Raw genomic sequence first — 12,951 nt, forward strand, 5'->3', positions numbered from 1 at the left:
GTGAACTCATGAACTGTTTCTCACAGGGTCTCTAGTCTTGTGGACTGGAAGACAGAGCCTAAGTCCCATAGCACAGTGGAATGACTCTAAACCATGAAACTCTTGGATTTAAAAGACCATTTTCTCATAAATTTTAATTAACTCTGTATATAAACCCCTGATTTTTACTCTCTCAACTATCATTAGATTACTAGCATTTTATTTCTTTACTGAAGGTGAGATGGAAAAAGAAATGGGAAAAATCATAAGAAATCTTCAACCGAACCAACAATAATGTGTTTTTACACTAAATTCATATAACACATGTAGCCCAGAAAAATAATCTGAGATTGATAATTTAATATTATCCCAGGCTGGTTACATTAAATACAAATACAAATCAGTTTTGGAAGAAAGCATCCTCAAACCAGGGCTCAGAGTAAAAAATGATGGATGTGTCTGTAAATAAAATAGCTAACCTAAATAACTCTGTATGCAAAGCAGCATAAATAAGAAAAAATAAAATAACTATAATTGAAAGCATAGTGTTATTCTACATATAAATTTATAAACAAATCTATGATCAAAACTAAACTTCATATTATATTTCTTAGTAGCTAGCTCAAACCAATAAACAAACAAGTCAAAAGAACAGAAATATTCAGCAATCTTTTTAAAAATATGACAAAAAATCGATCTTTTAGTATAAATAAAACTCCAAGTACCACTATTACAGAAGCATCTGTGAAAATTGTCTAAGCAATGTTTAAAACATGTTATATTGAACATACTCCCTTTGCATTATACAATTAAGTTACATATTAAATATATGATAAAAATAGCATGAACATTATGGGTTATCATCGATGGGTCAAGTAGAAAATCATAATGGAAATTAGAAAATATTTAAAATTAAACAATCATGAAAATATTTTATATTGCAGCTCGAGAAATAGCAGCATAATCTGGTGTATATAATCATAAGTACTTGAATTTATAAAAATGAAAGAGTAAAAATTAGCTAGTAAAACTCACATCTCATTAAGAAGCTAATAAGCGGAACAATAAATTTCTTAGATTAAAAAAGGAAGGAAACACACATAATTAATAGGTTTTTGGTTCTGAGTTGGTGGAGTTCTGAGCTTTGGGTATGAGTTGGTTTTGATAGTGGCTCCAGAATTCCCTTGATGTAATTACTGTCTGCATCCTGCCAGGGAATAGGAAAAGAATGCACATAGAGAGAAAATAGCTTTATTAATTAGTTTGACCTGAGAAGGACACAAATATTTGTTCAGATGTTGCTGACAAAAACCAGTCACACTGGCCAGGCACCATGGTGCACACCTGTATTCCCAATAACTTGAGAAGCTGAGGCAGGAGGACTGCAAATTCAAGGACAGCCTCAGAAACCTTAGTAAGACACCTCAAGAACTCAGTGAGACCCTTTCTCAAAATAAAAGACAAAAAGGACAAAGGATATAGCTCAGTGAATTGAAACCACCTGTGGATTAAATTCTCAGTACCAAAAAAAAAAAAAAAAGAAAGAAAAAAAAATCAAAACAAAACAAAAAATAACCCCAGAAACAGTCACATGTCTTTTCTGCTTATCTGCCTGGGCAGATGCTTAGAAGATTTAACTCTATACTTTGAATTTTGTTTACCCTTTCTGTCACATTCTATGAATGTAAGGTTTTTGTTTTTTGTTTTTTGTTTTTGTTTTTCAATACAAAACCAGTTGAGAAAAAGACAAGATTCACAGTTTACAGATGTGTATATTATAAATTCTGGGTTATTGTAAAAATACTTTGGAAACTTAGGGACAGGAGAAGTAGTTTGCTTTAGCATCTTGATAAGTGGCAGGTGTTCACACAGAGATGCCACTGCATTTTAGTTGAACAGAGTGTCTGCTTTACTTAGAGTCTAAATTAGTGAAGATTCTGGTACTTGCTTAATTAAGTGCTACCATGGTAAAAATCTAGCAATCTTTTAAGATTTACAAGTTTAATTTCTGTGTTAGTCAGCTTTTAGTCACTGTGACCAAAATACCAGACAGACAAGAACAACTTAGAGGAGAAAAATTTATTTTAGCTCCCTGTTCCAGAAATTTAACCCATGGTAGACTTAGCTCATTGCTTCCTGGCTAGAGGGTGTGGTAGAAGCAGGCTACTCCCTTCAGGGCAGCCAGGAGGCAGAGAGGGTAAAGGGGAAGAGACTGCAGGGAAGACTCACCCTTCCAGGTCATCCTTCCAGTGATTCAACTCCTCCAGCCACATACTTATCTGCAGAGTTTTCACCCAGTCTATTTAAACCAGAGGGACTGATTAGATTCCAGCTCTCACAATACAATCATTTCACAACCAATCATTAATGCATAAATACAAGGGCTTTGGGGAACATTTTATATGAAATCATAAAATTAATATGCAAGTTATTATTTTATTTAATTATATTTTTGGTACCAGAGATTTAACCTAGAAATGTTTTTCCATTGACTATATCCCCAGCTCTTTTTATTTATTTTATTTAGAGACAGAGTCTCATTAAGTTGCTTAGGGCCTCCTTAAGTTACTCAGAGTGACCTTAAACTTGTGATCCTTCTATATCAACCTCCTGAGCTGCTGGATTGCAGGCATGTGACCCTGAGACCAGATATGTGCAAGTTACATTTGAAGAAGAAAAATTGGGATGCTTAAACACTGGATATCAGTGCTTATTTGTAAAGCTATGGTTAGTAAAGTAATTTAGGGTATTGTAACAATTGATTGAAAGAAAATAAAGAGAAGGATGAAATTGAATGGAATCAAAAGAGATAAATACATATGAAGACACTGGATTTATAACAAACTTGAACTTCAAAGGAAAAATAAAAAAACAAATGTGTCAGGGTATAATATTAAGTCATTTCTTCATACAGATGGGTGAACATGCATAAAGAAAGCAACAAATTGCATTGACTCCTACATCATACAAAATGCAAGAATTTAATTTGAGCAAGACTGAACTGAATAAGAAAAATAAAACAATGAACCTTCTAGGAAATAATTGTGTTTATTATCTTCATGGCCTCAGATTTAAGGAAACATTCTTGAAAAAAGACCTGAAAGACTAACAATAAAAACAACTCATTTATAAGTTTTCTTAAAAATATGAACATTGTTCTTCAGGGAAAAACTTGAAAAGAATAGAAAATTGTCATAGAAATCCACAAATATTAATATACACATGACATATGTAATAATAATTATCTATAAATTAGTTCATAACAATCAGGAATGGAACACTTCACAGCAGTGAAAATGAATGAATTACTGCTTCTTATTGATAATTGTGTAGGAAACTATTAAGGGAACGAAGATAGACATAAATTAATGCAAAGTACATGAATTTAGGCAAATAGAATTAGAAATCAGCCAAAACCAATCACAAACATGAAAATGCAGTGTAACTTTGCCTCTTTATAGGAAGGAACTAACAGATAGTGATTGACAGAAGGTATCAGTGAGCTTTGAAGATGTTAATGTTTTTTAAACTGGATGGTGTTTCCATGAATGATCATTTTTTTGTCAGACATGTCATGTTTTATATATTTTCATTTGTATATATCTTAATTAATAAATATACATTGATTTAGTTTATGCAACTGAAAATTGGAGAGATAAGAACTTGTTTCAGGCATATTTAGATTATTTGATAAATAATTTTCAGAAAGAAAACATATGATATAGTAGTAATTAATCTATGTATTAATTACTACTATATCATAAAAATACATGTGTCATTTAATGACATATATCAACCACATAGTATTTAATGACCAGGACACATTTTGAGGCCTTTGTTTTTAGATGATTTGGAAATTTTAAGAACGTTTTATGTAGTACTCACAGAAGTTACAATGGCTGTAATATCACTATGAATATAATTTTGTGGGTCTTTCAACATATATGGCAGACTTGTTGACTGAAACATTATATGGCACAGGACTGTATTTCTTTTAACAGTTCACAGAAGTATGTATTTTGTGCTCCATGTTAGACAGAATAAGAGTGTCTTTCTCTCAATTTACATAGAACAAGTCTTGATGTTCAGGGTAAATTCTTCATTGTGCCACATACCCACTTCTAGACCAAAATATATATTAAAAAAGAAAATTAAAATGACTGGCTTTACAAAGCTCTCAGACTGGGTATATAATCAGCTAAACCAAAATCATTTGATACCTTGTTACAAAGAGAGGAAAGGGTTCATGGGATGTAAAGTTTCTAGAATTTACTTAACAAATGTCTCTTTTAAAAATTAAAACTACACGAAAACAAATTGGCTATAGATTGTGGTGATTATATTCTTAAAATGAATAAAATAATAATTATTTTAATGTATTTCATATTATTATCTCAGTTACTTAAAAATGATATTCTAAGTATCTATAGAATGGAAAATGAAGCAAACTGACATGTTAGAAATAATCCCATTGTTCTCTTAAATGACTCTTAGAAAATATATCACAGTATTTATCCATGCACTATGTCATTAGATGGAAACTATTGCTATGGAAAAATTAAATGTGAGGTTAACAAAGTTAATTCACATAGGGAGCATTTAGATTCTTCCAAATTAATGTAAGATTCAACACTTGGTGGAAAAAGTAACCACATTAGAGGCTTTAATGAACTGTGTGTAACTACATACTCTTTTCACACTAGAAAGTACTTCTAATTTATTGAGGTCTTAGAAATTAACCAGGAGTCACATTCTGAGTAAATAGGCAAGAAAAAACTGGTTGTGCTATTCAATTTCAGAATCTATGCTAAAAATCATTATTATTGGTTTCTATATTATGAAAGAATGATCACATAAAATAAGACCAAAACTTTAAAACAAAGCATTCCATATATATTTAAAGCACTCCTTATATTCAAAAACATTAAAAAGCATACAAAACCAGTGTCAACACACAATTTCCACATACTTGAAAGGCTTTTTTCTACCTTTATTGAGGTGTAATTGACAAAATTGCATTTATTTAAGGGGTACAATGTAATGATTTGATATGCATGTACATTATGAAATGAACACCACAATCAAGTTCATTAATACAATCAAGTACATTAATACATCCATTACTTAATAGTTATTGTTTTTGCATCTCAAAATACTTAATATTTACTCAGCAAAATTCAAATATTCAATATACTATTATAAACTGTAAAACTGTGTTGTACATTATATCATCAAAATTATTCATCTTATAATTAGATTTTTCTTCCCTCTGATAAAACTTTTTCATATTCTCCAAACCTCAGTCAATGGTAATCACCATTCTACTGCCTTTTACTTTGACATCAACTTTTTTCTTTTGTTAAATCCCACATATAAGTGAGACTATGCACTGTGTATTTCTGTGTCTTATTTCACTTAGCACAATGTCCTCCTTGGATTCATCCATGTTGATGCAAACAGTAGGATTTTCTCCTTTGTAAAGACTGAATAATATTACATTTAGGGTGTACAGTTGTCCTTGAATACCAAGGACAACTGTACACCCTAAATGTAATATTTTTGGAAATTGGTTCCAAAACTTTGTGTAGAGCAAAGTATTAAGTTCCTTTTATGCATGGTATTTGCACATAACCTATGCACATCATCCTTTATAGTTTATGTTATCTCTATATTACTATCTAATACAAAGTGAATATAAATTACTGTTCTATTATTGTTTAGGGAGTAATGACAAGAAAAATAAATCTGTACTTGCTATGTAGGAAAAATGTTTTTTCCTGAATATTTTTGATCCCAAGTTACTTGAATTTTTAGATGCAGAACCCCGAGACACAGAAAGGAGAATTTATACTTTTTTTAAATTTGTTTATCTTAGGTTGACAGAAATGTAGGTTGTTTTCACACTTTTGCTATTGTCAGTAATGTTTTCATGAACTAGGAGTGCAGATATTCTGTGAGATGTTGATTTTATTGCCTTCAGATATATACCCAGGAATACAATTGCCTAATCACAAGGTAGTTTTTAATGTTATGAAGAACCTCCATACTGTATCCCATAATACCTATACCAATTTTCATTACCTCAAACAGTGTATACTTGTTCCTTTTCTATACATATTTACTAATATTTACCTTCTTTTTGATATTAAATATATATTACATATGTAATCCTGATATTTCATAGTGATTTTGACTTGAATTTCCCTACTGCTTTGTGAGGTTGAAAAAATTTTTGTGTACTCACCAGCCGTTTAAATGTCTTATTTGGAAAATGTCTAAATGTATGCTCACTATTAAATCAAATTGTTCTTATTTTTGTTTTTGAGTTCTATGCATTGCTCATATATTTTAGATATTGACCCTTTCTTAGGTACATGCTTTTCTAGTTTTTCAGGATATCCAACTTAAAGCCTCTCAAGAAATTAGGTGTGAAAGAAATTTTCTCAACATAATAAAGACAATTTTTGACCAGCCCACAGGTAACATCACACTCAGGAGTGAAAAACTGAAACCCTTTCCTTTAAGATAAGGAATAAGACAAAGATGCCCACTCCCAACTTTTCTTTTCAGTGTGGTACTGGAAATCCTAATCAGATGGATTAGTCAAGAAACTTAAAAATGAATTTTAAAAAACCCAGATTGTGATGTAAGAATTGAATTTCCTCTGAAGATCACATAATCTTATAAATAGAAAAACCGAAGACTCCACCAAAAACTTCTGAGAGCTAATAAACAAATTCAACAAAATTACAGCTTATATAGCTGTGTTTCTCTGTTAACAACAAAATACATGAAAGAGAAATTAGGAAAGCAGTCCCATTTACAATAGCATTAAAACATTAAAATCCAAAAGGATGTATTCAACAAAGGAGGTAAACAAGTATATTACAAATGCTAATAAAATAAATTGAAGAAGATACACAGAAAGATATCTCATGTTTTGAATTAGAAAAATTAATATTATTTAAATGTCCATACTCTCAGTGCGACCTATAAAAGCACTGGACACTCTATCAAGATTCCAAAGACAAGTTTTCTTTACAGAAACAGAAGATAATAATTTTAAAATTCACACAGGACAACACAAGATTTCAAATAAACAAATGTGAAGGACAATCACATCTGAAGACATATTTTCTGATTACAAACTATAACACAAAGCTATACTACTCCAAAGAATATAATGATGGCTGGAAAATGGACACACAGATTAGCAAAATATGATAGAGCCCAGAAATAAGCCACATGTAAATTGTCGACTAATTTTTGACAAGAGCACCAAGAAGACACAATGGGAAAAGGAGAATAAGGATAGTCTATATGGTGTTGGTAGAGGTGGCTATCCGTAGGTAAAATATGAAATTACATCCTTTTCTTACACCATATACAAAAGTCTTACAGTGGATAAAAAATTATATGTAAGACCTGAAGCCTTGTACCTCTCAGAAGAAAACATAGGAACAAAGCTCTTTGACTCTAGTCTCAGTGATGATTTTTTTTTTAGATATGACATTAAAGAACAGAAAATAAAATAAAAATTAAACAAGCAGGATTACATCAAACTAACTGGCTGCTGCACAGCAGAGGAAGGAAAAAATCAATAAAATGAAAAGTCAGCTTGAAGAACACAAGAACCATGTTTCTTGTGCCAGAAAGTGTTTTCTTCTATTTTGCATTTGATCTTTAAAGATATAATTTAATACAGTTGTAACATTCAGGAACATTAATAGTCAATTACATAACCAGCCAGTGTATTGAGAATAAACTTAAATGTTAATAAAGGTAGCATTTTATCAACTATTTTTAAATAGCTTTTTGGACTAAAGCTTTACTATTCAGAGCAATGAGGAGAGCAAACTTGTAATTAAATCTGCTCTGAAATGTTACTGAAGAAGTTTTTTTTTTTTTCAGATAACTCATAAAACTATGCAGAGTAAATGTTCATCTTAGAATTTCATAATTTTATTTTATTTTTCTTTTAAAAATTTTTTCACATAGTATTTATCCCTATTTATCCCTGATATAACTTCTCTTATCAATCAAAACTACTTTCTCTTCCATGGTGTTTGGAGTGTACTGTTACTTAAATTCAATTCACTGTAGATTTGTTTCTAAGTGCCTTTATTCATTATGAGAAAGGAAATGAAGAATATTCTTGGAAAACTGTATTTGTAGTGACGTGAGCAATGTCATTTAGACCACCCACCAACAGGGAATAATTGAACATGCTGACTTAAACATTAGAGAAACTGACATCATATGAAGAAATTTTCAGGACAGAAGCTGAAGAAGAACCAGCCCACTAAGAAAACTGGGTACCAAAGGATACATTCACACCAACAGGAGAAAAAGAACAAAGCTAATTGGGAGGACAGTAAACAACTATTTAATTTTATCAAAATATAGGAATTTCTCAAACTATTCTTAAAAGTTTAAAAAATTAGTTTAAAGAGTTACTTCTCCAAGTAGTCTGAAGCAAAACAATCATACAAATGGGTTTTCATATTGTAAAATATTCAGTTGACTTTAATATTCTTTAAGAAACATTATATATTAAATAATTTTAAGTTACTTACTTGAATACCTAAAATGTACAGTGATTTTTAGATTTTAAAAATAGCTAAAGTTGGGCTGGCCTGTGGCTCAGCAGTAGTGTACTTGCCTGGCATGTGTGAGGCACTGGGTTCGATTCTCAGCACCACATATATATAAATAAATAAATAAATAAATAAATAAATAAATAAATAAATGTATGTCTATCAAGAACTAAAAAATTAAAAATAAAAATAAAAATAAATAAATAAAAATAGCTAAGTCAATAATAAGTTCTTGAAAATATGCAGGAAATTAAATATGTATAAATACTATATATTTATATTATAGTTTTAACTCTGTGTATTAAATATTTGATGCATCACCATATTTTCAATTTATAGCTACAGTGTATAGCAATAATGTATATATCTGGGGGAGATATAGAGAATAGAGAGTTCAAATATTCTAAGTGTCTTCATTATTTGGAAGCAGGGTCAAGGTCTCTGTGAAGTCAGCACTGAAACTTTCCCTCAGACTATATCTGATTAGATTGAAATTTTAAAATGTATTTTCCTGCCTACTATCTATGAGGTTATCTTGATATTTTTCACTTTTTTTTTTTGCAGTCCCAGCCCAACTTTAGCTATTTTTCTCTGTTCAGAGTTTTCATTTGTTCCAACACTGATTTATATATAATTTGTGCTTCCTCCAAGGACACCTATGATAGGAGGTAAAGCCCACTGTACCACTGGATCTTAACTAGTAACTATGGTGAGGGCTCAGTTATACAGAAGACCATGAGCCTCCTGGGTCTGCAAAGCAGATTTGTACCTCCCCTGAGGAGTTTTACTTTCTCAGTATCCATCCCTCCCCACCTCACCCCACACTGCTTCTTGATTCTCTGCTCTAAAAGTGGTATAAGAAACCCATCTGTCTGGACCGCTCTGGGAAAGACACTCCTGGAGCATTAAATTAAAGCAGGGAATCAGCCACCGTGGCAATAACTTGCAACCCCACTTCCAGGCAAAAAAAAAATTAAAAAGTAGACGGCACTGTCATTTCTAGGAGAAAACAATAAAAGACGACCCTCTTGTCTTGACTAAATCCATGTCCTCCTGAGATGTACTTGATCAGAGGTTATTTCTTTCCTTCTGGTATTTGCACAGTCTAGTTGTGGTTGCTCTGACCATAGTTGTCCAAAAATAGAGAAGTTACATATGCTGAGGAGATGGAAAAAATAGACTCACTATGTCCCGCAGCTGTACTGTGCAGCAATCCTTTCCAATTTCTGATTGAGGGGATGGGGGTTGAGGACTGGGGTAGGGGTGTTTGCAGAAGTAAGGGGAATTATAATAAGTAAGTTGATAAGAAATCCATGCTCTCCTCTGAAGGGGTTGCTGGAGAGCAGCCATTCATGAGCAAGCTCATTGTTTTCATCCACTCAGGCAGCTACACCAAAACACCTTAGATTGAATCTTATATAAACAATAGGAATTTATTACAGTCTGAAGCTGAAAAGTCTAAGATCAAGAAAACAGCAGGTTAAATGTGTAATGAGGGCTTGCTCTCTGCTTTAAAGATGGTATCCTCCTGCTTTAGTCTCATGCTGAAGAGGCAAGCATCTCCCTTGGGTCTCTTTAATAAGGGCCTTGATCCTATGAGAGTAGGACTTTCATAACCTAATAACTTCCCAAAGACCTTCTATCTTTATAGATTAGAATTTTGAAGGAATACAAAGTTTCTGACCAAAATTTCCTGTCTTTAAGCCCTTTCCTTTCTTTTGTCAAGGACTGGGGAGACAAGCCAGTCCAACGGAGATGAATCAATGTGTACAAGGTGGTCTTACTTCAGGTTCAACCCCGCATTAAACACAGCATACATTATAACTCTCTGTCTTTACAAAGTTCCGATTGTGTTTGTTCCACTCCTTCGCCCAGAAGATTAGCTTTGATACCCAGCACTTTAGGGACCCTGAAAGCATTCTTGGTAAAGAGTGAAAATTCATGAAACCTTATGAATTATTAAGTTCTGTTTTTACCCTATGTGAGTGGAATATGTTATAGATTGTTAAAAATAATTTTCCTTTTTAAAAAATCTACCATTATATTCTTAAATGCATTCAAAATGACATTCACAAAGCAATAATTTGACATTTTAAAAATATTTTCAATAATTCTAACTCCTCAAGGAACACATTTTTAAAGATGTTAATAAAGTAATATAATGATAATATAAATAACATATAATAAACTAACATATAACCAGTGTCTAAGTCACAATCATCCTCAATCTCTACCATGTTCATAAAAATTACAATGAATTTTTGATTTGTTTTATATGAGTCAAACTTTTGTTTATCCTGTATTGCACAGGTTTCTGAGTTTGTCAACAGTTATTTAGGAGAATACTATAAATGAAATTCTAGCTAATAACTTCTTGATGGATATAAATTCACATTACCAGATAAAAATACAGATGTTCAAATTCATAGCAAATCACTGGATTAAGGTCCCTCATGGCTTTACATAAGCAAACAAAAGTTTCTGGGAAATAGGAGAGTAGAGTAGAATAGAGGAGAGGAGAGGAAAGAGGAGAGAGAATTTACTAAGAAGGATTTCTTCAGTTAAACCTCTTCTGAAAGTCCAATTTATAGTTGCCCTGTGGTATAGCTGGGGATAGCTGATTTCTCATGCCTAAATCCAGAGAAATTGGTTTAGCAGGATTATTTTAAAGATATATTTGTCTTTCAGAGACTGGAGTATGATGTCTAGCCTAGAAAATCTGGAAAATAGCACTCAAGGTCCTGATGAAATTCTTGGGAGTCAGAATCAGAATGAGAGCATAGTGTGTTTGACAGGTGGTCAAAGGATGCAATGAGATTATTTTGAACAGGGAGTGGATCACAGCAGGAGAGAGTTGATGAGAACTATGTCAAGTCCTGTTTAAGAAGGCCACCTGGAATACAATAGAACTCTAACATTTAATTGTCTGAGAAGAGAACTCCTGGAGACCCCTGGGCAGAAAAAGTGGCAGGCTGAATGAGTCTTTACCAGTGCCATTTGCAACAAGCCCTCAGCATAGAGAGGCATTGTGTCCCCATGGAAATGTCAAGAGTGCCAGCAAATGTACATACCTCAACGTTATACAGCAGCTGCATCCCTCCTGCAGGACTCACAACTTTCTTCTTAGTTGCGTGTTCCAGTGAACCTAATTCTAAAGAGACCAGGCAAATAAAGGGACTCTGATGGGAAATAGGATAATGAGTACTTGAGAACTTTTGAGAGTTTTGACTCGTTTTGTATTTGTGGAAGAAATGTTGATAGCAACCAGGACTTCTGGGGGGGGTTCTTATATAGGTTTAGTTCTATCTCTTGGTCTTTTGACTGGATCAATGTTTGTGTTTGGTTTCTGTATATTCCTCAATCAGGCTTTGCACTTATGACTTTGCATTTGCATATTTGTAGAATATTAAATAATAATTTCTTTTTTATATAAATAATTTAAAATCCCATGGCATTTTTATTTTATGTTCTTCAAAGTATGTATATGTTTATATTTGTAAGAGGAATCCATATTCATTGCAGTATTGCTCAGAGATGTATTTGTTGGTTATTTTTTCCTCATAGGAAGAATAATTTGCTTTGTACCCATTTGTCCTGATATATATATAGTAGTATATATCATTTATACTTCTTAGAGTTGAAATGGTATCCTTAACATCTAAGGGAATCATCTGCTCTTTATGTAGTGTCACTTCATTGTCCTTATGCCCTGTATGTATGTCTGGCTTCCTTGCCTCTGTTGACTTCTTTACTTATTAATGCTATTGGGTTCTTTCTTTCCTCTTCCTTTATTGCTCCTTAGAAATTAGCTACTGATACCAAGCTGAAGTAGTCAGTGGGTTCCTTTTATTTGTTTCACTAGCTACAGTGTGCACAAGCATGTGCTGCCTTCTTTTCCAATAGCCATAACCATTCCTTATTACATATATATATTTTTTCTGATTTTTTAGATGCTTAAGACAGGAGGGTAAAGTTTTCTCAGTATTCCATCCTGGCTTGTAGCAAAGTCAAATATATAGAATTCTTTTTATAATTTTAATGCTGAATTTAATTTTAGAATCCAATGTTCATGTGATATTTGCACTAAAAACATTTGATTATTTGACTCTTCTTTCACTATGACAACATAACTTTATTTATTTATTATAATTTGTTAAAATCTCATATTAAATGCAACACTGATCATCTATCAAAATACAAACGTGTTTTTGTTATGATTTCCCATTTTTCAATTAGAAGATTATTTTATTATTTGTAAATCTAATTTTAGGATACAATGTTAATTTGATAACATGCATAGTAAAGGAAAAGGAGACTTAAAAATCCTCAGGGAGAAAGGGAGCTCAGGAATCTGACCTGTTGCAACCTCCCTTGT

This window comes from Marmota flaviventris, chromosome 4, assembly GCF_047511675.1.
Source record: "Marmota flaviventris isolate mMarFla1 chromosome 4, mMarFla1.hap1, whole genome shotgun sequence".
Lineage (NCBI taxonomy): Eukaryota > Metazoa > Chordata > Mammalia > Rodentia > Sciuridae > Marmota > Marmota flaviventris.